Here is a 26,854-nt window from a genome sequence, read left to right as displayed (position 1 = left end):
TTTGAAATATATCCTTGCAGCAGCAACTGCTGAAATGAACAGATATTCCTTTTTATCATAAAATGAGTTATATCCTAGGCCCTCAGGCTTGAAAGGGGGTGTGTGGAGCCACCTACATAAATAACAAGGGAAAGAGAGACCTTCATTTATAAGTTTAGGTGAAACATCTGGCAAGTGGGCGATATTTAGATTGTAGGAAACATAGATGCTTGGCATCTTCCACGGTGGAGACAGTCAGGTCCTCCAGAAACACAGTCGGCTCACAAAATGTGGTCGGGAAGCGTGCTCTCTGCTCGTCTCAGGAGAGGCCCCAGGACAGTGAGGGTGGCTGGGAGATTCCTGGGGCTTCGCATCACTTTTACGTCAAAATGAAGAGCAGTGAGAACAGGTTCCATCACTATTTTCCTCTCCAAGGCACTCCAGTTGCAAGAACTTTCTGGAATTTATGTCAGGGCACAGATTCCCAGAATTGCATTTGGGCCCCTCACCTGTATTTCCTCTCTTTCTGCTGACCTCAGAACACAGGTACCTCTTTATTCTGGGTCCTCCACAAAAGAGGATATGCCGTCTACTACTCTTAATTATTCAGACTCCCCTTTCTTGAGTATATAAAGCGGTTGGCAGGGGCGCTTGGGTGGCTCAATCGGATGAGCATCAGACTCAATTTTGGCTCAGGTCGTGATCCCCACATCAGGCTCTGTGCTGAGTGTGGAGTCTGCTTAAGATTCTCTCTCTCTTTCTCCCCCCCACTTGTGCTCACACACTCTCTCTTTGAAAAAAATAATAAATAAAAGCTGTTGTCTTGCTAATAACTACAGGGAGAGAGATAGGTATAGTATAAAATGACAAATCAGAGAGCTCATAAGAAATCTAAAAAAAAGTAGAGTAATGGTCCCCCCTTCTCTCCTGGTCTACACAGAAATAAAAAGTGAGGCAGGATATCTCTTAGGGCTTGCCTATTTCTTTGTGTGTTCCTTCCAAGTTATTTCCGTCCACACCCCTCCCTTCTATTCTTTAGGATGAGGTGAATCCTGATTTTGCCCAACCGCACAGAACACAGCATGCCGAACCACCCAATTATAGGAAATAACCGAAGCTCTGGGCAAAAATATGGATCGAAAGGCCCCACTCATGAGGTAAAACGTCAGCCTCTTCAGAGGAGAGAGTCTGCTTGTCTGTGTTTTAAATAATTGCTCAGGTAATTTATATTATCAGACAAACTTGGGAAACATGGTAGAGACCGGCTTTTAGCACCAAGTAAAAGTCCCTCTCCACTTTTCTATCCACTGGTGGACTTCACACGGAGTGGGGGATAGGTAAGGCTGCACAAGCTGGTGTGCAGGGCACCTGGGTGGCTCAGTCGATTAAGCGTCCGGCTTCGGCTCAGGTCATGATCTTGCAGTTTGTGGGTTCAGGCCCCGCGTCGGGCTCTGTGCTGACAGCTCGGAGCCCGGATCCTGTTTCGGATTCTGTGTCTCCCTTTCTCTCTGCTCCTCCCCCACTCATGCTCTGTCACTCTCTCTCAAAAAGAAAATAAACATTAAAAAAAAAAAAAAAAAAGGAAGAGTATGCCTGGTGTGATCTCCTCTCGTATGTGTGGAAATTCACGGAAACGTCCGTGAGAACACAGCCCCCTGTTACTGGGGTGCGGAATGGGTTTGGGTTTTGGTCTATGTAGTTCAGTCTTTGATGGTCTTCTACCCATATGTTGCAATACACAATAAATATTGTCCCTATTTTTAGAACTAATAAGAGTTTTTAAAAAAGACAGTCGCCTTTCTCAGCAACAGCCTGTTAAGCTTTCTCCACCTTCAGGAGGCCAGCACAGCCATTTGCGACTGATCACAGACAGCAGCTGAGGCCACCCCTCTGTGAACTGAATTTGATTGACGCTTTCATTCCTGTGTCTGGTTCCTTTTTGGCCATGATTAGATTTTCCGAGCCTCCTTTTTTCCTGTGGCCTTTTCAGGGAGCTCTGCAGAGGCCCCTGCTTCTCAGGAGAGCCATTCAGGAAGCCTGGAGATGGGCCGGAGCAGGGCTGCATGAAAACAACAACAACAACAACAAAAAAAACCCAAACGCCAAACTGCATAAGAAAACAATCTTCCTGCCATCCAGCAAGTAGCAAAGTGCTCTTTTAATTGTAGCCGTTGCTATAATTTAAACGGAAAGTATTTTACATCCATTTTTCTCAAACTGCTCTAATCATAGTAGTTTTCGTTTTGCCTTAATGTAGCAAATACATCCGACTACTTAATTTTGTTCCTTTATAAGATCGCACTTTACAATTAAGCGTCGCAGGCTGCTCTTGTGTGTTTCCAGAGTAGAAATAGACCGAGACATCTCCCTTAGTTATGCTATGACTTTAAAAAATTAAACTGTACTTCCAAATGACTTACTTCATTCAACTCCAAATGAAATAATGGCTTTAGATGTCTCTTGTATTTTAAATTTAGATAATTAAATTCAACACAAATCACATTGGGTATATAATAGTCAAATATCATTTTAAGAGATTATTATTTGAATGGATCATTTTCTCAGGGGCTACTATTTGTAGCTAAGTGAATAACACTGGATTCTGCCTATGCTTATTAATGCCTGGATATCTTTTCTTGTTTTCAATCCTACCGATAAAAATCTTTTTCCAAAGACAGATATATAGGGAGAGACAAAAATTCCCACGGGGATATTGTACTTTTTTTTTTTTTTTTCTCCTAGGATAGATAAATTTCTCCATACACTTATCTTGAAATATTAGCTTACCCATTGTCCAGAGAGTGGCACTAGATTGAATGATTTTAAGTGCACTTTGAGATTATAATTTTTCCTGTGAACATTGTGTTTCAGGTTAATCAGCATCATGGGTGGGTCCTCAAATGATCGCAGATCCCGTGAGCCGTGATGGGGGGGAGGGGGGGGCCGGGGCGGAAGTAAGCAATCACGTTGGACGGGAGTCTGAACTTGATAATGTTAACCTCTCAAACTTGATGCAGTCCTCTTCCGATTATTCTCTTGCCAAATCTGGACCAAGAGCCTGAAGAAGTGTAGCAAACCTGCCACAGAACAGAAGACTTTCCTACAGGTGTGGGTCACGGTCGGCCATGTCGTCTTGTAACTTTTGCGATAACCTTACACTGCTTGACGTGACTAGTTTACCTGTCTGTTCTCACTCTTTTCATTTGAATTAAAATTTATGAAATGCACGAAGAGTATAATTAAGAGAAGTTAGCACCATTGGGCACAGATGTCAGCCTAAGGCCAAAGAAAGGGCTCATACCTGAAGGTAGAAGGTCTACACTTCATCGTTTTTCTGTGCTCATTGCGATCTGGGGAAGGCGCCAAACATTTCAGGGCTATGTTCTCCTCATCTGCAAAGTGGAGATATGCTGGTGTGGCCCACGATGGACTTCATCTCTACCTGCACATCGAGCTAGATCACTTTTCCAACTGTGGTTCCCCCTCATTGTGTCCTACCATGAATTGTTGTTTAAAAATATGAAACAAGTCTAAAAGCGTCTTTAAATATCTATCGAATGCAAAGCATTGCCTTTAAGAGATTTGACTTAGATCTTGGCCACCTTAAAAAAGATAGGATTTCGAGGCAGGATTCTGACATGAAGAGGGGAGAGGCAGTTATTTTTGGAAATCCTAAAAATTAAGCCTTATCTTTCCTGAAGAGAGAAAAATAGCTCTTAAATTTATGTTGACATGGATATTAAAAAAAAAAAAATTCCTCCTTTGGTTCTGTAGGCAGTTTGTGGCAAAGGCTTTCATCTGTAGCTTGGCTTAACTTTTTCTGAATTACATTAAAAAAAAATCGCTAAGCAGGTAACAAATTTCCTTAACTGGTTGGATGCAGGTTTTGCCTGTATTTAGGGTGTGTGATGCCTATTTTTAAAAAGCAGGACATAAATAAAAGATATAAATAAAATATCATTTCACTAACGTTTTTCTTTCTTTTTTTTTTCCTCCGGTTTTTTCCAAGGGTGTTGAAATCTGCTGAGATTTATTTTGATGAAGGTAAGTCGCTTCTTGTTATCAGGCAGTAAAGATGTTCTGTTATTGTTTACTGTTTCAGCAGCTCTGAAAGGTGCCATCTGAACACTTGTGGTTATAATAGGCAGAAACAATGAAAAGCCATTTTTTTGCTGGTTATGTCCAAAGCTTTGATTTACCTCTTCAGAAGGTGAGAGATTTATTACTGACACCTAAGGTGGTTTTGAAAGATAACGGGTCACGGAGCCTCGTGAGAGACTTTCGAGGTTTGATCTTGGGAACAATGGTTAGTAGATGGAGGACGGTTTTCGGAGATGTAGATCATGGTCACGGATGCTGTGAGGGCTTGTGCGGACCAGGCGACCGCTAGGTATAGTAATCCAGGTCAACCAGAGAAGGTGTAAAGTCATCACCTTGAGTTGCTTCTCGGAAAATGCCATGTGTTAAAGGGAGCACGTGTGTCTCAAGGGCAGTAATGAGGCCTGATCGTGTCCGTATATAACAGAAAACCCTAGACTGGGGAACAAGAGGACCTACCTGGGTCTGATGCTGGCCATGTATGTGATCTTGAGCAAGTTGTCTGCATTTTCTGGAACCCAATCTGTACTAGATCGATGACCAGGGAGCTCAAATCCCCCGAATGAATTTATTTTATTTAAATATGCATTTGTTGAATATCTAGATGTTAGGCATCTACATATGAATAAAACTCGGTTCTGGTGGCGGTGTTGAGCTAGATACAAAGGTGAATATGGACAGTGCAGTGTAGTGAGAGACATATTGGAGAATGGATATGGAATGACAGACACACAAATTTGGAAGCCATTTCTTTAGGGGTAAAAGGACTATTCAGGGGAAGTGAGGTTGCTTCTGGACTTCCTACGTGATGGTTCAGAGAAAAAAGGCTAACAGGGAAACAAAAGTGTTTCCCATAAAGGGCCAGACAGTAAATGTTTTTGGCTTTGCAGGCCACTTGGTTTCTGTGACAACCACTCTACTCCGACGTAGCACACAGGCAGCAATGGTAAGCGAACATACGTGACCGTGTTCGGATAAAACTTTATTTATGGAAACAGGCCAGCTTTGGCTGGCTTGCAGTCTTTAGTTTGATGACTCCTGCTACACAAAGATGATTTGCAAAGATGAACTTCATCAAACACCCTGGTTAACTCATCGTGGTGCTTTTTCCCATCTTTGGGATTTTTACGAACGTGACTTTACAGACTTGTATATGGGGGTGTATGTCTAAACCTGGGCACGTGCATCAGGAAACTGCTCATATCCTTGCAGCGCTTACAATTTCTAGGCGTGGGAGCCCCGCTTCCCTCTCCCACACTTGCAGCTCATTGTCTGCCAGAGCTATGGGCCATGCATGGGGAGCGGGGCAGGCGTGACTCTCCCCTCCTCTAGGTTCTCAGTCAGTGACTGACTAGATGTGGCGGAGGAGGAGCGTCTGGGCTCCTCCCCCCTGGGGAGGGTTCCCTCTCAGCATGGGCTCCATGGACTGTGTCTGAGCTCCCCAGTGGGATTAAGTCCAATGGCCCTCTGTTGTGCCTTGCTTTACAACACGCTCTTATTGGCTTATTTCCTCCCCTGTGTCCCGTACCTCCTTCGCCTATACGTCCACGCTTATCTCCTAAAGCACCAGCTTGTACTCAAACCCATACATTAACATTCGTTTCTGGAGGAATGCAAACCAAGACGGTATTTGGGACATGAAGGACATAAACTCACCTCTATGTGATTACTTAGAAACTCCTCATTAAGCGAGGCTGTGGGAAAATAACAACAACAACAACAACAACAACAACAACAACAACAATAACAACAACAACAAAATGGTTCATGAGTTCAAGCCCCGTGTTGGGCTCCGTGCTGATCGCTCAGAGCCTGGAGTCTGCTTTGGATTCTGTGACTCCCTCTCTCTGTGCCCCTCTCCTGCTCATTCTCTGTCTCTCAAAAAATAAATAAATGTTAAAAAAAAATTTTTTTTAAGAGATGGTGTGGAAAGCCCTTCTCCAAGTAGGGTCGCAGTGCCATTATTGAAGATTTTATTTGGATGCAGAGACCCAATATTTTTCTTAACGATTGACAGATTTCCCTACTTATTGGTTAGGGTCAGTAGCAGAGGCCGTTGATCTCCCTCTTGATGACCCCCACCGCTGCCCGTGGCTGATGATAGTGCCCCCCCTGCCCCTATCTCAGGCACCTACATTCATCTCTTTTCCTCCTACTTTAGGGCCAGGCACAGGTGCATCCTGGATATGTTGAGTGATCAGGGTTGGAGGAGGTTTGGAGAGATGGGGCTTACTGGGATGGCTTGGGAGGAGGTGAGGCCGGACACACTGCAGAGGAGGGGTCTGGCCGTGATGGGCCCCGAATGACTGGCTGAAGAACTTGGATTTCATCTTGCACCTAAGTTGAGCTACTGGCCATCTTTGAGGACAGTGGCAAGAGAGCTCAGTAACATTCAATAAGTACTTGTTGATGACCGACATACGCTACAAATAGTGAACAGGTGCAGCAGCGAGGACAGGGAGAGGCTGAAGCGTCACCTTAAAAGTCAGTTTATGAAACCCCTTCTGATCCTGCAGGTAGACGGCACCCCTCCGCATCCCACTGTTCCTTCTAATATGGCACCTCCCTCACTTTGGTGCATTTATGAAATACCACCTGTCTCCACCCCTACAGCCTGTCTTATCCACTTCCGCATTGAGCTTTGTGCTACAGTTAGCCATAATTAATGGGCTTCCCCAACTTTTTTTTTCCTTTATGTGTCACTAGGTTAATAAAAACATTGAGCTCAGCCTCTAGGGAGGGAGAAGTCATAATCAGTCAACACGCTTCCTGAGAGGGGTCGTCTTCTTGCCCAAAGATCATCGATCATCTTTACCCTAATGCCCGAGACCTCAGGGCTCTTTAAGTGGAGCTTAGTTAGTGAGCTGTCTCTTTCTCCCTCTGCCAGATAAACGCCCAGGAAACTCTTAGACCCCTGGTTTATGGATCTGCAACCTTTTTGAGTAAGGGGAACTCCATTAAGTATTCATTGTGAAGATTTTCAAACATACACCAATGTCTTAATAATGAGAACAGTAATAATGAATCCTCATATGCCCTTGATTCAGATTCAGTTGTCCAGAATTTCCCTTTCTTGTTTCCTCCATTCACTTCTTTTCATTTTTGCTTAAGTGTTTTAAAATAAATCCCAGCCAGTTCTCATTTCACCCATACATACGTGAATATGCAGCTCTTAAAAACATGGCCATTTTCGGGGCGCCTGGATGGCTCAGTTGGTTGAAGGTCTGACTCCTGGTTTTGGCTCAGGTCACGATCTCACAGTTCCTTGAGTTTGAGACCCACGTCGGGCTCGGCCCTGACAGTGCAGAGCCTGCTTGGGATTGTCTCTCTCTCCCTCTCTCTCTGCCCCTCCCACACACTCAGTCTCTCTCTCAAAATAAATGAACTTAAACAAAAAAGAAACAATGGCCATTTTCTCTCATGTTACTAACAAAATTAAAAAATTAACCATAATGGGTATCATCTAATGCCCAGTACTACACTTGTTTTCCTGATTTTTTTGTCCCCTTTTTTAAAGTTTGAATCGGGAATTAAATGAAATCCACATGTCACTTCCTTGTGTTTTCCTCAATTTCCCTTCTGTGAACTCAGCGTTCTCTGCGATGTGACCTGACTTCTGCTGGGGACATCTAGACTTGTGACAATCCTTCTGTGACAGTTTTTCCCCACCTCCTCTTTCTTTTTGCCCTTTCTTAGTAGCAGAAAATTAGGCTGAATGTAGATCGTTTGGGCGGGGTACTGAACTTGAACCTGTGTTTTTATGTTAGAATGCTGGTTCTCGTCTTTGAAGATTTGGCCGGAAGGTTAAAGCATCGTGAAAAATAAAACTTCAGGTGTCAACCTGCAGTCTTTTTACCCCTTACAGCCTCGGCCTTATTACCACAAGCAATAAGTCTGACCCTTTTTCCTCGGTGTATTGAAACTAAAAAGTAGTTGATCCCCACTGTTCTTCCCACAAGTTTTCAGCAGGGTAAGGCCAATTCACTGCTTGTTTTAGGCTTAAAACTGCTCCTGACATGTAGGGATGAAAGGTGGTGTGTAATTGAAGTCGCTGGGTATTGTGTGCCTAAGATGGGAGAGTGAGTTGAATTTCATGGGCTTTTCTGAAGCTTTCTCTCTTAACTAAAAATGTTGGCATTTTCTGCGAAGTCTGCTGTATGTTTATGGAGAAAGAGAGACTTCTCTTCAAGCACGGTGTGACATTTCTACAAAAATCAATGATTTAGAGGCAGGTAACCGAAATGAAATGTGCAACTTCACTTTCCATCTGTTGGAAAGCCTGCTGGGCTGGTTTTGAAATCTTCATATATGTTTCGTGTCCCTTCGGGGGGTAAAAATTATATTGACTCTGCACTTTGGAACATGTAACAAATATCTTTCGGAATGTGGCAAGAAATAGAACAGCCACCTAGTCCTATGTTTTCCAAAATGGATTTTGTAGTAATGTCTTAATTAAACAAACAAACAAACAAACAGAAAAACACCCACTTTTAGGACTAGGGTTTGCTTTTTCCTTTTTTCTTGAAAGATTTTCATCTTTATTAAACCTGATTACCTAATCCAGTGGAGGGGACGATCATGAATGTGGCTCAGCACTGCCTTATCCGTGTGTCAAGCCGAAACTTGTTCTTTGATTATTAGAGGTAGTGAAGCTTATAGGAGCATGATGATGTTTTAATTTGAATTTTGAAAATTAAAAAAGCCAGGCGTAACTATTGACACAATGAACAGGGAGAGCTCAAGCCGCTTTGAAATCCAGCCCCTCCCCCAGGATCCTCGAGAGGTTTTATATCTTCTTTAAAGTCCTTAAAATATAAAAGGATTAACTTCTAAAGTGACTGATAAAGCCAGAGAGAAAAATACGGAAGAATATGGAAAGAGTCTAATGAAAACTCAGCACAGGGCTGGCACTTAATTCCGTCTCACAATAATAAGAGAAAAAGCATAATGGAGAGTGAGAAGCAGAGCCATTTACATAATAACTTCCTAGCAACAGCTGTAATGAACAAATACGGGCAGATGAGTCAATTCTCCAAGACACCACCTCACATCAGAGCTTAGAAAAAAGGGGGAAAGGAAGGCACAAGTAAATATGGGAGAGCCCCTGAATTCGGGTTCTTTTCTATGCAGTTGCAGACCGGATCGCTTGCTCTTTGCTATTGTGGCTTAAAACCCGTTTGGCAAAGGAGAAGCAATCTGGTGAGAGAGAGAGAGAGAGAGAGAGAGAGAGAGAGAGAGCAAGCTCGTGCGGCCATCCAGGCCCAGCAGCGGGGGATGGGAGCTTCCAGGGGGAGGTCTACCTTTGCTGCAAGTGGGTGTTTAGGGCTGATGCCTGTGAATTTCCTGGCTTGGCTCCAGGGGCACTAACATCAAAATCCTCCCCCTCCCCCTCCCCCTCATCTCACTCCTCAGCATCACAACCATCATGTGCCGAACACTTCCTCGCTCGGTCAGGAACGGGCGCTCCACGCTCCACGTCTGTTTCTTGCAGACCTCGCAGGGCTCCTGTAAACGTACGTATGATCGTCGCCACTTGACAGATAAGGAAGCAGAAGCTCAGAGCAGGAAAAGCGATTGATAGTGAAGTAAAAATAGTTCACTTTCATGGAGCGTGTCCTGACCCGATGTGCCCGGCACCGTGCCCAGCGCTTTCCACGGGCTGTGGGATGCGACCGAGCTCAGATCGTGGATGAGGAAGGAGAGACCCCGGGAGGGCAGATCATTTGCCTGAGGTCGCATAGCTGCTCCGGGTGAGAGCCGAACTCGAATTCAAGCGGTTGTGTCAGGAGGGGGGAATGTTAGGAGTCAGACCTAAGGGTGCCTGATGCTGGAGCCGGCGCTGGTGCAGCCGCTCACGGGCGTGCACTCACACTTGGAGAGTGTAGCAGCCAACGATCAGACTGGATGTCCTCATGCCCACGCCAGCGGATGGGACAAGATTATGAGTGGGCAACCTGGGCTTCTGCCATCTAAGTCCAATCCTGGCCAAAATCGTAGAGAGTCTGCGTGTCTCAAAGTGTGGTGTGTGTGTGTGTGTGTGTGTGTGTGTGTGCTTCTTTTGGTGGCACTCCAACTAGACAGTATCTCTCACCCCGGGACTTACCGTCAATATGTACTTAACTCACATACCTGTGCCTCGTTCGAGTAACTGGCCGGATACCCTGAGAAAACTCTTTGTGCCACAACTTTAACAACTAAGAATGGATCAAAGGATTCTCCTTCCAAAGGAGCGCACACATTTTTTTTTTTTTTTTTAGATGCAGATGTTTTCAGTGCTTTAACCAAAGATATGAACTTCAGGCCCTTGACGGGGAGCAGGGGATATCTTGGTGTGTGTGTGCGGATGCACAGGGGGAATGGCTCAGAAAGGATTTTCTGGGCAAAAGAGAGACCTGAGTCTCTCTCTCTCTCAAAAAACTGTCAAGCAGGCCCCTGTTGCTTATTCCGTCTATGTTGTGATCCCCAGGCCTACTCTTTTCTCCCTATTGGTTAACAGGAAGATTCGGCGAGGGGCAGGGATCTGGGGAGATGTAGCCCAAGGAAAGTGGGTCAGTAGGCTGAGAGACAGGGGACAAATCCCTATTCAATTTCCTAGATTGTGCCCTTTGTCAGAGTTGCCTACAGATACGTTGCCTGTGTTCCAATTTTGCAGAATTACCTTCCCTGGTTAGCACCTACTCCCCCACCGCAGGCTCTGCAGAAATCCTCCCGTCCTACACCCTCTTCCCTTCCCGTCTCCTTCAAGCGGTTCATCCTCCTTCGGCTCTGCCGGCGATTTGGGGTATCTGAGGAATTCGCCGTTTATCGAGCAGGTCCTTAAGCACAGGTGAATGTCTCCACTGCCTTATTTTAAGCTGGCTCCTTGTCCCAGGGCACCTCTGAGTTCTCTTCACACAGGCAGGCTCCTCAGCCTCCCCGCCACCTGGAGGTGGGGGGTGGGGACTGGGGCGCAGTCAGCAGCCTGGGCGCGGGGCCCTGGCGCGCAGGGACGGCCGGCACCCGGCTCCCTGTGATCTCGGCCCGGCCAACGCTGCTCCACGGGGCTGTCTGCTACTCACACCTGAGGCCATTAAAAAAGGCCTAAGGCTTAACTCGCTGGCGCGCGGGGGGATGAATTACCCAGTAACCTCAGGCGCCGGGGCTGCGCAGAGACAACAGAGAAAACTGGGACAGCGGAGGTGGGCGGTGGCGACGTCCCCCGTGGAGTTCACCTGGCGTGTGGGCACCACCTCCTGGCAGCCTTCCCCTCGCATCTGGGGCGGGTGGAGGCGCTCCCCCTGCGGCTGCAGTCCTGGGGTGCGGGGACGCGGGGGTGACAGCCGCCGACTCCGTTCTCCAGTGCTGGTGTCTGAAGGTCGTGAGCTAGGCTCTCTTAAACATGTTTTTCTTTTTTTCTCTCCCTCACGTTTTCACTCTCGGTTCCTCGCTAATCCTGGGATTGGAAACATTCTTTGATTTCCAGCCTTGAAATGGTCGGGGTGGCGGGGGTGGGGGGTGGGTGGGGGGAGACCCATCAGGCTTGTTTTTCCAGCTTTTGTTTGGGATCCATCGGAAAGGTTTTGCATGGACAGAATGGTGCCCGGCAAATTTCTTCTTTCTTCTTTCCCAGGTGGAAAAAAAAACCAAAAAACAAAAAACGCAGTTTACCTTCACAGCGAGAACCACCCCCCCCACCCCAACTCTCTTTTGGAGAATTTCGTTCACAGCCACTAGCATCCTATATTAATAGACCAGTAAGGGCTACATTTCCCACCATGGAGGTTTCCCTCCAAAGCGACAGTCCCGTTGGGAGACTGTGGTGGGGGCTTAAACCGAGCACCTAAGGTCCTGGGCCGGCGAGCATTTCCCCACCTCTCATCTTTTCCCCCGAACCTTTCAATGGAACTTATGCTTCTCTGGGTAGGAGCAGGGCTTCCAGTTGGAGTTCCTTGGCTTAGTTCGGTTCTTTAGAGAAGATTCTAAGACCCCCCAGTTGCATCCAGAGATGCATTGGCGGGCCTGGGTGTCAGAGGAAAGCGTGAAGCCTCACGCACATGCTGCGCACCGTGGTTTCAAATCGGGGCTTTGGAGATGAAGCCGTGAAGCCTCCCAAACCCAAGCCCTCAGCCGAAATCACCGGCTTCGATTTGCACGTTGGCTTTGCCACGACGTTTTCGCTCAGCCCCGTTCCAGGGTCTGTGACGTCTGGCGAGTAAGAATATTTTCTGATGTTTAAGCCCTCTTGCTCTTTCCAAAAGTCAGCTGCCTGAGACAACGGAGGCACCTGTGCTGTGGTTTGCACAGTATTACTTCATGTACTCAGGGGCTGGCTGTTCCTCCAGACTAAATAAATCTGGTGTCACCCTCTATTAAGTTGAAAAAAGTATCTTTCCGCCGACTGAAATACGAAAAGAAAATGCAGAAAGCTTGGGCTTTCCTTTTGTTGTGCCTTCTCTTTTCAATCCTTGCAGAGGGTTGAAATACCTATTTCGGTGTTCAGCCAGTGAGGCTGTGTTTTATTAACGGCGGTTGGCATCGTAGGCTTGAATTTACCATTTGCTGTAGGGTTGATTGACCCGGTCACAGCAAGACCGGAGGAAGCCACTATTTCGCTGCACCTGTCGTCATCTTTCCCCTCCCTTCCGTACCGGAAGGCAAAGCAGTGTCTCTAATCTCAAGGGGGGTGAAAAACGTGTTTATTGGTTTTTCATTAATCGATAAAGGAGAATTAAGTCCGTTGGCAACAGGTCCGTTGGCATGCGTCGGGGAGGGAGGCACCAGCTGACGCAGGCCTTTGCCTGTGCCTGTGGATCTAGGGCGAGCCGAACTCCTAACCACGACCAACCCCCTAGCAAAGCCCATTTAGTTCCAGCAGTTGGCTCATTTGGCAACTGTTTGAATCACTACCCAGGGTTTCACAGATGCATTTCTGCTGCAGAGACCCTTCTCTTAGTCACACAGGAAAAGAAAAGGAGAAGAAAAAGAAAGGGGAGGCTGTCCAGCGGGCGCACTGCTCATTGCTCAGGGGTGAGCACCTGCGGGCCTGATTGTTACAGAGTTTGTGGGAAGATGGCCTTTTCCTCCATGACCAAAACTGGTAAAGAACTATCAGGTGATGAGGAACCAAAAAGAAGGCTGGCATCTTTGAAATTTTTATTTTTATTTTTTAATGCTGAGTTATTTTTTAGAGAGAGAGCAAGAGAGAGAGTGAGCAAGTGGGGGAGAGGCAGAGAAAGAGGGCGACACAGAATCTGAAGCAGGTTCGAGGCTCTGAGCTGTGAGCACAGAGCCCGATGCAGGGCTTGAACTCACAGACCACGAGATCATGATCTGGGCTCAAACTCACAAACCACGAGATCATGACCTGAGCCGAATTTGGATGCTTAACCAACTGAGCCACCCAGGTGCCCCTGAAATTTTTAACTAAGGGTTTTGTAGTAAGAGCGTTACATGAGGCCCAGGTAGCTTAAGGCCCCTTTAGACCTTTCTGCTCTGAGAGCCTTCTTTTAATTACTTACAGGAAAGAAAGCTCTTCGACTGCTGGTTGAAATATATATAAACAGATCAGACATCCCACAAGTTTTTGATCTTGAACACTGCTGTAATTGAGTATCCCACATAGAATGTTAAGGTGAGGGGTCATTCTTATTGAAATATATTCTAAAATCTCTGATGCAGAAGCATTCGTCTCCTTGTTAAAGATGCTAGTCACGAAGGAAGTTCTTATCTTGGAGACTTTGATAGTTGATACAAATCTTGAAAGCTCTATTTTCTTGAACTGATTTTGTCAAGGCAGATTTCATTTGGAGTAATAATTGTCCATCCTGGTCTTACGATATCTCAAGGCACCACTAATTCTTTGGTACTGAAAACTTTTCTGTTTTCAGAACTTTTCATAGATCTTTTCAAGACAATATTTTGTCCCATCACCTTGTCTCAAGACTTTTGATGGTTCTCCATTGCCCTTTGAATCTCGGAATGGGAGGGACCATCAAAGGTGGAAATAACCTCCCCAATAATCTTTTTTTCTGTCCCCAATTTATCGTTTCCAGCACTAGGGACTTCACTACCTCATGAAGTAATTGGTTTCATTATTAGGCAGTCTGAGGTATTAACATATTTGATTTTGTATTGTGGTGAGCTCAGTTCCTTGAAGGTTGTACCAGTTGGACCCGATTTTGCCCATGAGAGCAACTAATCACAATATCTGATCTCTTTTAAATTTTTTTTTTCAACATTTATTTATTTTTTGGGACAGAGAGAGACAGAGCATGAACGGGGGAGGGGCAGAGAGAGAGGGAGACACAGAATCGGAAACAGGCTCCAGGCTCTGAGCCATCAGCCCAGAGCCCGACGCGGGGCTCAAACTCACGGACCGCGAGATCGTGACCTGGCTGAAGTCGGACGCTCTACCGACTGCACCACCCAGGCGCCCCTATCTGATCTCTTTTAGATATGATATTTGAAGACCTTACTCTGTCTTACATTATTCTCACCGATATGGGCTCAGAGTCCTTTCACTATTTCACATGTCTGGTGGCAAGACTAGGAAAGCCCTGGGGACGGTTTCATTCACCATTGCTTCTCTCAAAGTGCGCAGCCAGATCAAGCCCACACTTAGCAGCTTCCGAGAGCTGCCCTGCCAGCCTATTGTATCTTATCCACATTTGCTTCCAGGACTTCCCAGTACAAACCCCCAAACTCAGGCTGTCTCTTCACTGTTCCCTACATATAGGAATGATAATTCTTTTTGGTCAGTCTGAAAGAAACAAGAGAAATCTAAGTTATGGTAATATAATAACATCATGATTTCAGGATATGTGGAGTGCTGATGCTGGATGAATGAATCATAGTCTCTGCCATCTTGGGGCTAACAGTAAGCTGCTTAGATGGACGGTAAAAAAGAGAACAAAGAGATTAGTGATTGCAAATTTCAGTAAGTAAATTTCAGCCACAAAGCTGAGAGCCATGGGGCGCTGTGCTGGAGAGTTATGCCTTGGGTAGGTTTGTGTATAGGAAACCCAATTTAGATAGGATTGTCACGAAGGCCTCTTTAGGGAGACAGTATTGAAGTGATGTCTGAAGGATGGTAAGAAGCTGCGGCTCTCGGAAGAGTGGAGGAAGAAGAGGAGAGGAGAAAGAGAAGGAGGAGGGAGAGGCGAGGGAAGAGGAAGAGGAGACAGCTGCAGGTGCAGGCGTCAGAGGCTGCAAGGGCGTCCGTGCTCTAGGAACCTAAAGAAGCAGCAACGAGCTGGGGTGTGGAGAGAGTGTTAAGGGCAGAGGCCAGATCTTGAAGGGCTTTGCAAGCCATTTGCAGATTTGAATTTGTCCCTAAAAGCAAAGGGAAGTTCTACTCTGAAAGTAATAAAACAAAAGTGTGCCTGTGTGTGTGTGTGTGTGTGTGTGTGTGTGTGTGTGTATGCATGCATGCACGTGCTTTTGTGCGAGAGGGAGAGGGGAGGAGAGAGGGAGAAAGAGGAGGTTCAATTTCAGAAAGATTACCCTGGCAGCAATGTGAAGAAGGATTCATATGTCCGGCCCTGCGATGGGTGCCATGGTAGGGGAGCCTGGCCCTGGAGGGGGCGGTGGAGAGCATGCCTGTCTGGTCAGAGCTTGTCCTGAGAGTCTCTCAGGGTCACTGGGTATGAAGTAAGAGCGCCTGCCCACCAGGCGGGGCTTGTTCGGAGGAAACTCAGGCAAGAATGGTAAGGGGCCGGCACCTGAGGTCTGGGACCGTTGGTCAGTTCCCTCCACTGTCTTGCTCTCTCCTAGGGACCTGGAAAGCCACCTGACAGTAGGGTCTTAGTGACCCCAGAGGGAAGGATTGCTCTATTTGGAGGAGGAAATAGACGTGACGACAGGTGCATACGTGGGTCTTCCTGAGTTGTGGGTGGGAGGCACCCGGGAGACATGTCAGGTGAATGGAGACCAGACTGGCTTCCTTCAGTCTGTGCCCCTAACCCTCATCTTTTCAGTCTGGCTTCCTGGCTTCTCAGAAGTTTGGTGAGGATCAAGGTGGTGAAGAGGGAGGGTAGGTTTGTTCCTCACCCCAGCCTCAAGGAGGGGTATTCCTTCCCTAAGCCCCCTCCCCCATTTCCTTCCCATTGTTTTCAACCCCCCTGGTCCTTCCTTAATTTTACCTGAACTATAGTCCACACCACAACTCAGCGAAATGAAAGGAAGGATTTAGGCGTACGCGTGCCTCTAACCTCAACCTCTGCAGGTAAGTCATCAATCTATTAAGCAGACATCACAGGAAGAAAGAGTCCTTGTTTTTAGTTACTAGGCTTCTGCACTTGAGGAGAAACAGCTTGCTCTGGGTCCGAGTGGATGAGGCCCAGGGAGAAGGGCAGTTAGCGGTGGGAGAGCGGGAGCTTAGAAGTGGAGAAAAGCCATTGAGAAAGTTCATCCAGCGGCTCCTGGGTTGGCTCAGTGGGTTGAGTGTTCAACTCTTGATTTCAGCTCAGGTTATCTTCTTACAGTTGGCGGGATTGAGCCCCAAGTTGGGCTTTACGCTGACAGTGCGGAGCCTGCTTGGGACTCTCTCTCTCCCTCTCTCTCTGCCCCTCCCCTGCTCATGCTGTCCCCCTCTCTCAAAATAAACAAACATTAAAAAAATCTTATCCGTTTCTGCTGGGCGGCTTCTGTAATGAGACTCCTCCCCTATTTCTCCAAAAGAAAAAAAAAAAAATCAGCTGAATATAAATTTCCCCCTGATCTACAGAATTGGACTTCTTTTTGGCTGCCATGAGTTAAAATGCTTTTTGCCAGCTCGATGCCGAGGGCAGGGTGTGTCTGTGGGGCGCTGTGAAATCAGTTCACAAACATGCGAAATAAAGGGTGTGCCCGCCGCACGCACATGTGTTTATATTGGTTTTGTCTTGAGTTTTGGTTGCCTACAGTTTTTGGTTACTCACGAGGCCCGTGCGCCTTAAAATTCTGCATTATCGTTGATTCACGAAAGAGAAGAATCTGGTACTTCCAGAACCCTGGCACGGTATTCTGTAATTGCATTATATTTCATAATTGTTTGGAGCTGGATTATTTGTCCAATTCCATCACACATGATTATTTCCTTCTCTTGCCTTATAAATTGGATAAAGCTCTTATCAGTATTCGCTCAGCCATAGGAAACAGACTGAGTTTTTCAGGCCCTCACATCGTGCTTAAAGAGAATTTTAATGTATCTAAAAATACCAGGCCCGGCGCTATTTGTTTAACACTGTTATTGCAGAGCCTTTTTTTTTTTTTTTTTTCCCAACTAAACCAATCCCAGCTGCAGAAAGCAAAGATTACAATGAATGAAAATCCAGAAATCGGGAGCACTGCTAGCTGGCAGATGGTAGATGGAGAAAACTCAGCGGCTGCTGCCTGGGGTCAGTAGACAGGGTCTTTGGCACAGAAGGGGCAGCTCGCCATTCCCACCGGCGGACGGCCGGGAAACCGGCCTTCTTGGGTTTCCTTGTGGAGGGTCTCGGAGCCTGCCCGTGTAGGGACAGAGGCACTTTGTGTGGCAGGCAAGGCTCTGGACCAGCGGGGATATTGGTACCATGTGGCCCCGATGTCCGTCTCCAATGATCTCTCCATCACCTGTATTTGTAGACACCGTGATGCATGCTTGAACATACTTTTGCTTCCCACCAGCCTTAGGGAGGATGCAGAGATGGTGGGATTTCTGTGTACAGATGAGTGATTCCCGTCTACAGGCTCAGAGAGGGCTCGTAGCACAAATGCAAGTCGGAGACTTCACCGGGCCTTGAACCTTTGCTTTGTGACTCTGCTCTGAGCGCTCTTTCCACAACATTTTGCTGGCTTATTCCGCTCCCTGGGGCAAATGCTTCTAGCTGTGCAATAAAAGCCTTGAGTCAGAGAAAGGCTGAGATGGCTGGGTTTGAACATTCTTGACGTCAACAGAGATTTTAGCAGAGAGAGAAGAGGAGGGTTTGGGCTTTCGCCCAAGGGATTGGCTCAAGCTTTTTTGTGGACGTTGTATAGACCAGAACATTCAATAATGCGGCCTTGGATCTGGACAGGTGTAGGTAGCTGAGACCCACACCTGGGCTTGAGGTGACCTTTGCATGACGTTCCTTTGGATTTGGGTATTCCTAGCTTCAGCCCCTGGGTGTTATAAAGTAAGTAAGGATTTAAAAATACCCTGAATCGTGAATGTTCACGATAAGGGCAGCAAATCCTTTTAACGGAAGGAACCATGAGCACTGCCTGAGTTCGGGGAATCTGATATAATTTCAAAGAGAACACTCACTATTTTAATTTTTGTTGTTAGCTGTAACATTCTTAACAATCGTAATGTATCCCTAACCAGTTTTTACAGAGTTAAACAGTCTGGTTAAAAAAAAAAAAAATGTCAAAAAAAGTTAAAATTTCTAAAACAGGTTCCTGGGTTGGATTTATTTAAACTCTACTTATGTATTAGTATATACAAATAACAAATATAAACAATGTCACAAAGCAAGAAACACAATCCATGTTTAAAATTCTATTATTATTCAACTAAGAAAAAGCTGTTCTATTTTTTATTTGAAAGAACAGCTTTCCTAAGTGAGTAGTCACTAAGATTACTGATAATATAGCATGATGAATTTCACAATGTTACAAGTGCTTCTTAATTTCTCTCGTGTTTCTTTCCTTCTGCTTTTCGACTTTGCCTCCCATTCAGTTGTACAAATTTTCTGTTCTTTTCTGAATGGGCCATCTTTCTTTTTTTTTATTAAAAAAATTTTTTTAATGTTTATTTATTTTTGAGACAGAGAGAGACAGAGCATGAACGGGGAGGGTCAGAGAGAGGGAGACACAGAATCCGAAGCAGGCTCCAGGCTCTGGGCTGTCAGCACAGAGCCTGACGCGGGGCTCAAACTCACGGACCATGAGATCATGACCTGAGCCGAAGTGGGACGCTTAACCAACTGAGCCACCCGGGCGCCCCAAATGGGCCATCTTTCTGTGTTTTCATCTCTGCTTCCTGTCCATTTTGGGCCTGGCTCCTTCAATGTAAAGGTCCTTGATTTGTATATGACATCTCAACTCTTCTTTTAGTAGCTACGACTGGTGGAACCATCTCGACCATGGATGTGGTCCCCCCTCGAGGATAATGCTTTGGTCCCTGGCACCTGAAGCCTCAGGTAGCTTTCAGCCTTCGTGGCATTCACTGCTGACCTGCCTTGGGATCTGAGTTCCCCGATCAGGGGCTTGGCCAGGTCTAGCTGACCAATGTGATGGATGGCGCCAACATTTCCTTTGTTCTTGTCTTTCGAATTCAAAAGGAGGCCTCAAAGGGAATTCAGAGCTATTACAAGTCTCCAGGCGGATAGGTTGCAAGTCAGGAAGACTTTTAAATGAAGATACAACCGAGGGTGTCTGGGGGGCTGTCAATTAGTATCACATGGAAAGGTGTTTTGGAATCTAGCCTAGACCCCTCTCGACTTCCACCAAGAATCTCCATGGGGGCCTCCTCTTTGGAAAAAGTTGTCGGGGGATGCTGGCCGACCTCACATTGAAGAGCCACTGGTTTAGAAAAAATTACCCCTCGAGTTGTCTGGAGGCCATCGGACATCTGGGCTGTGGGGGTATTCCTCCCGGCTTTCATCCCCTGTGGCACACATTGTTTCCTAGGGCATCAAGGTATCTGTCACTCAGAGCGCCTGACATAGTGCTGGAGGGCGGACCGGTGGGTGCTCACTCAGGAAAACAAGTATTCAGCCAGTTCTGTCATCCTTCACTGTGCAAAAGAACGTAGGCACCTTCACTGGGGAAGGGCTGGGCCGAGAGCCATGGGCTGGTGATAAGCAGACAGATTCTACTCCCAGCTCTGTTTTTAATTAGCTCACTTGATTTCTCTGGGCTTTGGCTTTCTTGCTGCTAAAACGATTAGATTGAGTAAGGGTAAGGTCCTCTGAAGTTCTAGGCTACTTTGAGTTCAACTTAAAAAAAAAACCTTAAAGTGTTAGACAATTGACCTAATTTTACTGTAGAAAACCATAAAACGTTGGGGTAAGCAAAAAGGAAAGAAAAACCTCATTATCCCGTGACCCCGCCACCCTGAGATGACCTTTAAATATAATTTTTTTCGTTCTTATGCGATGATAAACACAGATTTGGATGTGTGCACGTAAACATAAAAATTCATATATTTTAATGTGATAGTATTTTCCCAAAAGGTGTTCGTCCTGTGTGCTACCTTATGATCTGTCTTTTTAGTTAATACAACAGGAACACGGGAAGACCTTTCCAGGGCACTAAATGCACATTTGACACCTTTAACTTGGGGGCAGATAACTTAGTGATCAAGAGCCTGGCCTTGGCGACTATCACTGGCTCTGCTGTTCACTAGCTGTGTAACCTTGAGCAAATCACTTCACCTCTCTAAATCTCAATGTCCTCCCGTGGAAAATGGCCATAATAATAATACCCACTTCATAAAGTGTTCTGAGGGTTAAATCAGACAGTGCATGTTAAGTATTCAGTGCGGTGCCTGGTAAGGGCCCATAGCAAGGACCCAATAAATGGTAACTAAGAATGCTGCATATCATTTCATTTTGTTAACGTGCATAGTTTAACCAATTCTCTATTATTGCTTATTTAGATTTTCCTTTGCAATTATACACAATGCCGCACTGATTGTTTCATAGATAAATATTGTATCTATTCTTAAGGCATATTTCTAGAGGCAGAATCACTGTGCTAAAGGACACTTACTTTTAAAGATGTTGATATGTAAACCCAACGTGCCCAGTAGAAGGTTGTAACAGTCTAGGAGAATGCCCATCCCCCACATCTAAGGGGCGCATTAGTTCTCCTTTATCTTAATTTATATTTTTTTCAAATGCTTTTTTATTTATTTTATTTATTTATTTATTTATTTATTTATTTATTTATTTATTTATTTTTGAGAGAGGGAGAGACAGAGCATGAACAGGGGAGGGTCAGAGAGAGGGAGACACAGAATCTGAAACAGGCTCCAGGCTCTGAGCTGTCAGCACAGAGCCCGACGCGGGGCTCGAACCCGCGGACTGAGAGATCATGACCTGAGCTGCAGTCGGCGGCTTAACCGACTGAGCCACCCAGGCGCCCCGTATGCAAACAGAAGAAAAAAATGGGTGAAAGGGCCATCTTTTTATTTTGCATTTACTTTCGTAAACGCACTCACTTTGCCCAGGCTTCTGCAGTGTTTGCCTCGTTATTGAGGATTTGGGACGATGTTCACGCATCTAGAGACGCAGCCCTTTGCTTCAGGTATTAATTCATGAGCGTGAGCTCCGCAGTCAGGGGCTGGGGTAGGCGCCGGTGGTGAAGACAGCAGTCCCAGGTCCTTGCCCTCATGCATGTAAGGTTCAGGGAGGAAGTGGATATTAAAGGAATAATTAAAACCTGCGAAGAAGGAGGAAGACAGGACCATCCTGGGAGACTTCCTGGAGAAGGCGATGAGTGAAGAGAAACTCAAGAGGACTAAGCTTGGTACAAATGGGGTTTCAGGCATGGAGAAACATTTTCCTTAGTTGGTTCTTCGCTTTTTTTTTTTTTTTTTAACTTGGCTCATGTTCTATGTTGAAATCTCAAGGTTTTTAAATGAGTAAAATTTTAAATGTTTATATTCATGTGTATTTTCCACCTTTGGTGTTTTGCTTGGCAAGCATATCCAATTAGGTTTTTCTTGTAAAATTTTGATACTTCTAGAACCCTTCATCCTACGTGAGACAGATGCATGTTTAAAATAAACACCGAAGATTGTACTTCTAGAAGTATCTTGTGGGGCTAGGTTCATGGACAGTAAGACTAACATTTAAAACCTGTGCTCGGTGGTGACAGAAGCTGGATAAGAGGGAAAATGTGATTCACAGGAGACCTGGGAAGAGAAAAGTTTATTTTCAGACCTCTCTCTTTTGAGCTATTTGATTTGTGGTACCTCATACTGTTAACAAATCTCTATGGCTCCAGGTCTTGGTGCAAGAAAGTTTTCTATCAAACTAATTCATGCTAACATGTGAATGGCTGAATAAGCTGTCTGTCCTTAGTCTATTTAAATTTAACAGAGCACCATAACGAGAGATCAAAGCTTACCCAAATAAATGGGAGAATTTCAGACATCCAAGTCAGACTGAACGTAGGGAATAGTTTTGGTTAAACGAATCCTACCTGTATTCCTAGACCTATCCACGAAAGCATCAGACTTACTCACCTTAGATGTTAAAGGCTGAGAGGTATTGAGTATACCGGATAAGAGAATGAACCCAAGAGGCAGAATACCAGGGTCTGGTTCTAGGTCTTTCATTGACTCATTATGTGACTGTGGGCAAGTTTATTAATCTCTCTGTGCTTCAGCATCCTCATCTGTGACATGACAATGAATGTACCCATCTCATAGTAATGGTGAGAAGACTGAATGACTTATTAAATGTCTGGTACCCAGACCACTGCCTGATACAAAGCCGGTGCTCAACAGATAATAGTAATTGTTGGGGCGCCTGGGTGGTTCAGTTGGTTAAGGGTCTGACTGTTGATTTCGGTTCAGGCCATGATCTCACAGTCATGGGATCCAGCCCCGTGTCAGGCTCCACACCCTGCTTAAGATTCTCTCTCTCCCTCCCTCTACTCCTCCCCAACTTGTGCACATACACATGTGCATGCATGCTCGCGCTCTCCCCACCTCCCCTCAAAAACAGTAATTGTTATTTCGACTGAGGACCTTTCCTTAAGGAAAAACTAGAAAGCTGGAATCTTCCCTTTATGCATGCCCTGGGGATTTCAATATTTCATTCTCTTGGTTTTCCTCTTACCTACCTAACTCTTTGTTTCTTTGTTTCTTTTTTTTCCTTTCCTCCTTCCTTCCTTCCTTCCTTCCTTCCTTCTCTCTTCTCTTCTCTTCTCTTCTCTTCTCTTCTCTTCTCTTCTCTTCTCTTCTCTTCTCTTCTTTTTTTCTTTTCTCTCCTGACTCCTCCGTGCCTCACACTTCCCTTACACATGATTTACACAACCTGATTCTTGTTATCTTTTGTCCCTCATTCCTCTCTCCCTGGACCGCCCTTGCTCTCTCACTTCATGTATCACCTCTTTGAACTGGTTTCCCAAATGTGTATGACCAGCCCACGATACCAGTACATAGCATTTGGGTATTTTGTCAGTTAATTAGCTGGAAAATCCAGAATATATGGCTTCAGGTATGGTTTGACCCAGGGGCCCCCGTGATATAATGAAAGCCCTGGATTTTCTCATGTTTGCTCTGGCCTTCCCTGTGACTGGACCCATTGTCTGACAGCCAGGAGCTGAGCTAGAATCAACAGAGTGCTCATGCTTCTTTGCCTACCATACTACTGATGGAGAAGGGAGAGCCTCTGTCTCTTATTTCTGATGGGAATCAGTTTTGCCACAGTGCACAGCTTAATATCTGGGCACTGCTTTATGGAAAGAAGTGTGAATGGATGCCGATGTGCAAAGCAGCAGAAATTCCCTGCAAATGTGTCGCTTTTCCTCAAATTTATCATAACACAACCAAGAGTGTACTTAATTCCTCTGTTTTGACTTGACTAATTCTATTGGGGCAGTTATCATTATCCATGATCCCATAGGTTCAAATGTTCGGTATACACATCTGTGTTCCCTTCTTGATGATGTCACTTGTGTTCCAGTTCATAGATCCTAGAATACACTCCCACCTTGATGTTGATGCCCCACTGATTGGTCCCGTTCAGTATAAGACCTATCTGCTCTGTGCAATGTTCTGTGGACACTGGGATCCACACTGAATTCATCTGCCCAACTCTTATAACAAGGATATTCATAGTATTCATGCATTTCTTATTCTATTCTGTTTTATATTATTATTTATCTCTACCTTATGTCCTTTCCCAGTTGGACTTGGAATGCCTCAGAAGCATATCTCCTATTTCCCTGAGTCTTTCCACACTGCCTGGCATAAGCTCTCTGTAGTATGGAGACTCAGTTAAAGCTCCTGTTGACTGGGAGAGACCGGACCCCATGGAAGCATGCTGGGGTAGGATTCTCTGCAGTCAGCATGTACTTTGGGTCGGCCCAAGTCTTCACAGAGCTGCCCAATGATGTGCACTGTGGAATTGTGTGTCCACAGCATATGAAGAGATGTGACATGGAAAATGTTCAGGGGTCAGATATGTTGGGGGAATGGCGTCTCAAACAAGGTTAACATTTTCTTCACTATATGAGTTTTCAGATTCTTGATAGTGTAATATGTGTGTGAATCTGCATAAAAAGGGTTATGATGGCTAGACTGTATACCCCCCAAATTCATATGTTAAAGTCCTGACCCCTTGTGGAACGTGACTGCACTTGGAGTAGGGTCTTTTCCCCCAAAATGTTTATTTATTTTTGAGAGAGAGAGAGAGAGAGCGAGCACACATGCCACAAGTAGGGGAGGAGGAGGTGGCAGAGAGAAAATCCCAAGCAGGTTCTGCTGTTGGCACAGAGCCTGATGCAGGGCTTGATCTCATGAATCATGAGATCATTACCTGAGCTTAAATCAAGAGTTGGTCATTTATTTTCATTTTTTCCCCATATTTATTTTTTTAAATTAAAATCCACGTTAACATACAGCGTAATGATGATTTCAGGAGTAGAATTTAGTGACTCATCACTTACATATAGCACCCAGTTATGTATAATACCCAGTTGTAATGCCCGTCGCCGATTTAGCCCATCCCCCCACCCAACACCCCTCCAGCAACCCTCAGTTTATTCTCTGTATTTAAGAGCCTTTTATTTAACAGCCTTTTGCCTCCCTCTCTGCTTTTACCTTATTTTTTCTTCCCTTCCCCTATGTTCATCTGTTTCATTTCTTAACTTCCACATATGAGTGAAATCATATGATGTTTGTCTCTCTGATTGACTTATTTCACTTAGCATAATACACTCTAATTCTGTCCATGTTGTTGCAAGTGGCAAGATTTCATTCTTTTTGATGGTGGAGTAATACTCCATTGTATACTGATACCACGTCTTTATCCATTCATCAGCCAATGGACATTTGGGCTCTTCCTATAATTTGGCTATTGTTGATAGTGCTGCTATAAACAGTGGGGTACATATGCCCCTTCTAATCAGTATTTTTGTATCCTTTGGATAAATAGTAGTGCAATTGCTGGGTTGTACGGTAGTTCTAGTTTTAATTTTTTGAGGAACCTCCATACTGTTTTCCAGAGTGGCGGCACCAGTGTGCATTCCCACCAGCAGTGCTAAAGGGTTCCTCTTTTTCCACATCTTCACCAACATCTGTTGTTTCCTGAGTTGTTCATTGTAGCTATTCTGCCAGATGTGAGGTGGCATCTCATTGTGGTTTTGATTTGTATTTCCCCGATGATGAGTGGCATGGAGCATCTTTTCACGTGTCTGTTAGCCATCTGAATGTCTTCTCTGGAAAAGCGTCTATTCATGTCTTTTGCCCATTTCTCCACCGGATTATTTGTTTTGGGGTGTTGAGTTTGTTAAGTTCTTTATAGATTTTGCATACTAACTCTTTATCTGCTAGGTCATTTGCAAATATCTTCTCCCATTCCATTGGTTTCCTTTTAGTTTGGCTGACTGTTTCCTTCACTGTGCAGAAACTTTTATCTTGATGAGGTCCTAGTAGTTCATTCTTGCTTTTGTTTCCCTTGCCTCAGGAGATGTGTCAAGTAAGAAGTTGCTGCAGCCAAGGTCAAAGAAGTTGTTGCCTGTTCTCTCCTCTAGGATTTGGATGGTTTCCTGTCTTACGTTTAGGTCTTTCATCCATTTTGAGTTTATTTTTGGGTATGGTGTAAGAAAGTGGTCGAGGTTCATTCTCTTGCATGTCACTGTCTGGTTTTCCCAACACCATTTGCCAAAGAGACTGTCTTTTTTTCCATTGGATATTCTTTGGTGCTTTGTCAAAGATTAGTTGGCCATGTTTGTAGGTCCATTTGTGGGTTCTCAATTCTATTCCATTGATCTACTTGTCTGTTTTTGTGCCAGTACCATACTGTCTTGATGATTACAGCTTTGTAATACAGCTTGAAGTCCGGAATTGTGATGCCTCCAGAATTGTTTTTCTTTTTCAACATTGCTTTGGCTATTTGGGATCTTTTCTGCTTCCCTACAAATTTTAGAATTGTTTGTTCTAGCTCTGTGAGGAACACTGATGTTATTTTAATAGGGATTACATTGAGTATGTAGATTGCTTTGGGTCGTATCGACATTTTAACAATATTTGTTCTTCCAATCTACGAGCGTGGAATGTTTTTCCACTTCTTTGTGTCTTCAATTTCTAACATAAGCTTTCTATAGTTTTCAGAGTACAGATCTTTTACCTCTTTGATTAGGTTTATTCCTAGATATTTCGTGGTTTTGGTTGGCCATTTAACTGACTGAACCACCCAGGCACCCGGAGATAGGGTCTTTAAAGACACTATTAAGTTACATTGGGGTCATATGGAGGGCCCTAATCCAAAATGACCGGTGTCCTCGTAAGAAGAGATTATGGCACAGACCTGCACAGAGAAAAGACCATGTGAAGACACTGGGAGAATATGAAGAATATGGTTGGTAGACCCCAACCCTGCCTACACTTTGCTCTTGGACTTCTAGTCTCTAGAATTGTGAGAAAATCAATTTCTGTTGTTGAAGCCCTCCAGTCTGTGGTACTTTGTTATGGCAGTCCTAGCAAACAAATACAGGGGTGTATTTGAGTGTGTTTTTCCAATGAACTTGACCATACAGTTCCTCTTTTGAACCAACAAAATTTCCTAAGGTGACATCTGCTGTCATTCCTTAGGCTACAGGAGTTGTTGGCACTGCTGGG

General features: G+C 45.1%; 1 long non-coding RNA gene across 3 annotated transcripts in view; it reads left to right on the top strand.

Annotated features, from left to right (window-relative positions):
- The first annotated feature begins 337 nt into the window (after nt 1-337).
- LOC123609210 overlaps nt 338-26,854 on the top strand; it is a 112,858-nt gene continuing 86,341 nt past the window's right edge. For 2 of the 3 annotated variants that reach the window (XR_006717676.1, XR_006717677.1), the window contains exons 1-3: nt 338-525; nt 1,019-1,136; nt 3,989-4,023. This is a non-coding gene — a long non-coding RNA (uncharacterized LOC123609210). Of the gene's footprint in view, nt 526-1,018; nt 1,137-3,988; nt 4,024-4,967; nt 5,024-5,751; nt 5,816-26,854 lie in introns of those variants that run through there. The other variant, XR_006717675.1, reaches the window with a different exon arrangement.

Source organism: Leopardus geoffroyi, chromosome B2 (assembly GCF_018350155.1).
Source record: "Leopardus geoffroyi isolate Oge1 chromosome B2, O.geoffroyi_Oge1_pat1.0, whole genome shotgun sequence".
NCBI lineage: Eukaryota > Metazoa > Chordata > Mammalia > Carnivora > Felidae > Leopardus > Leopardus geoffroyi.
This window is presented reverse-complemented; position numbering and strand designations above follow the sequence as displayed.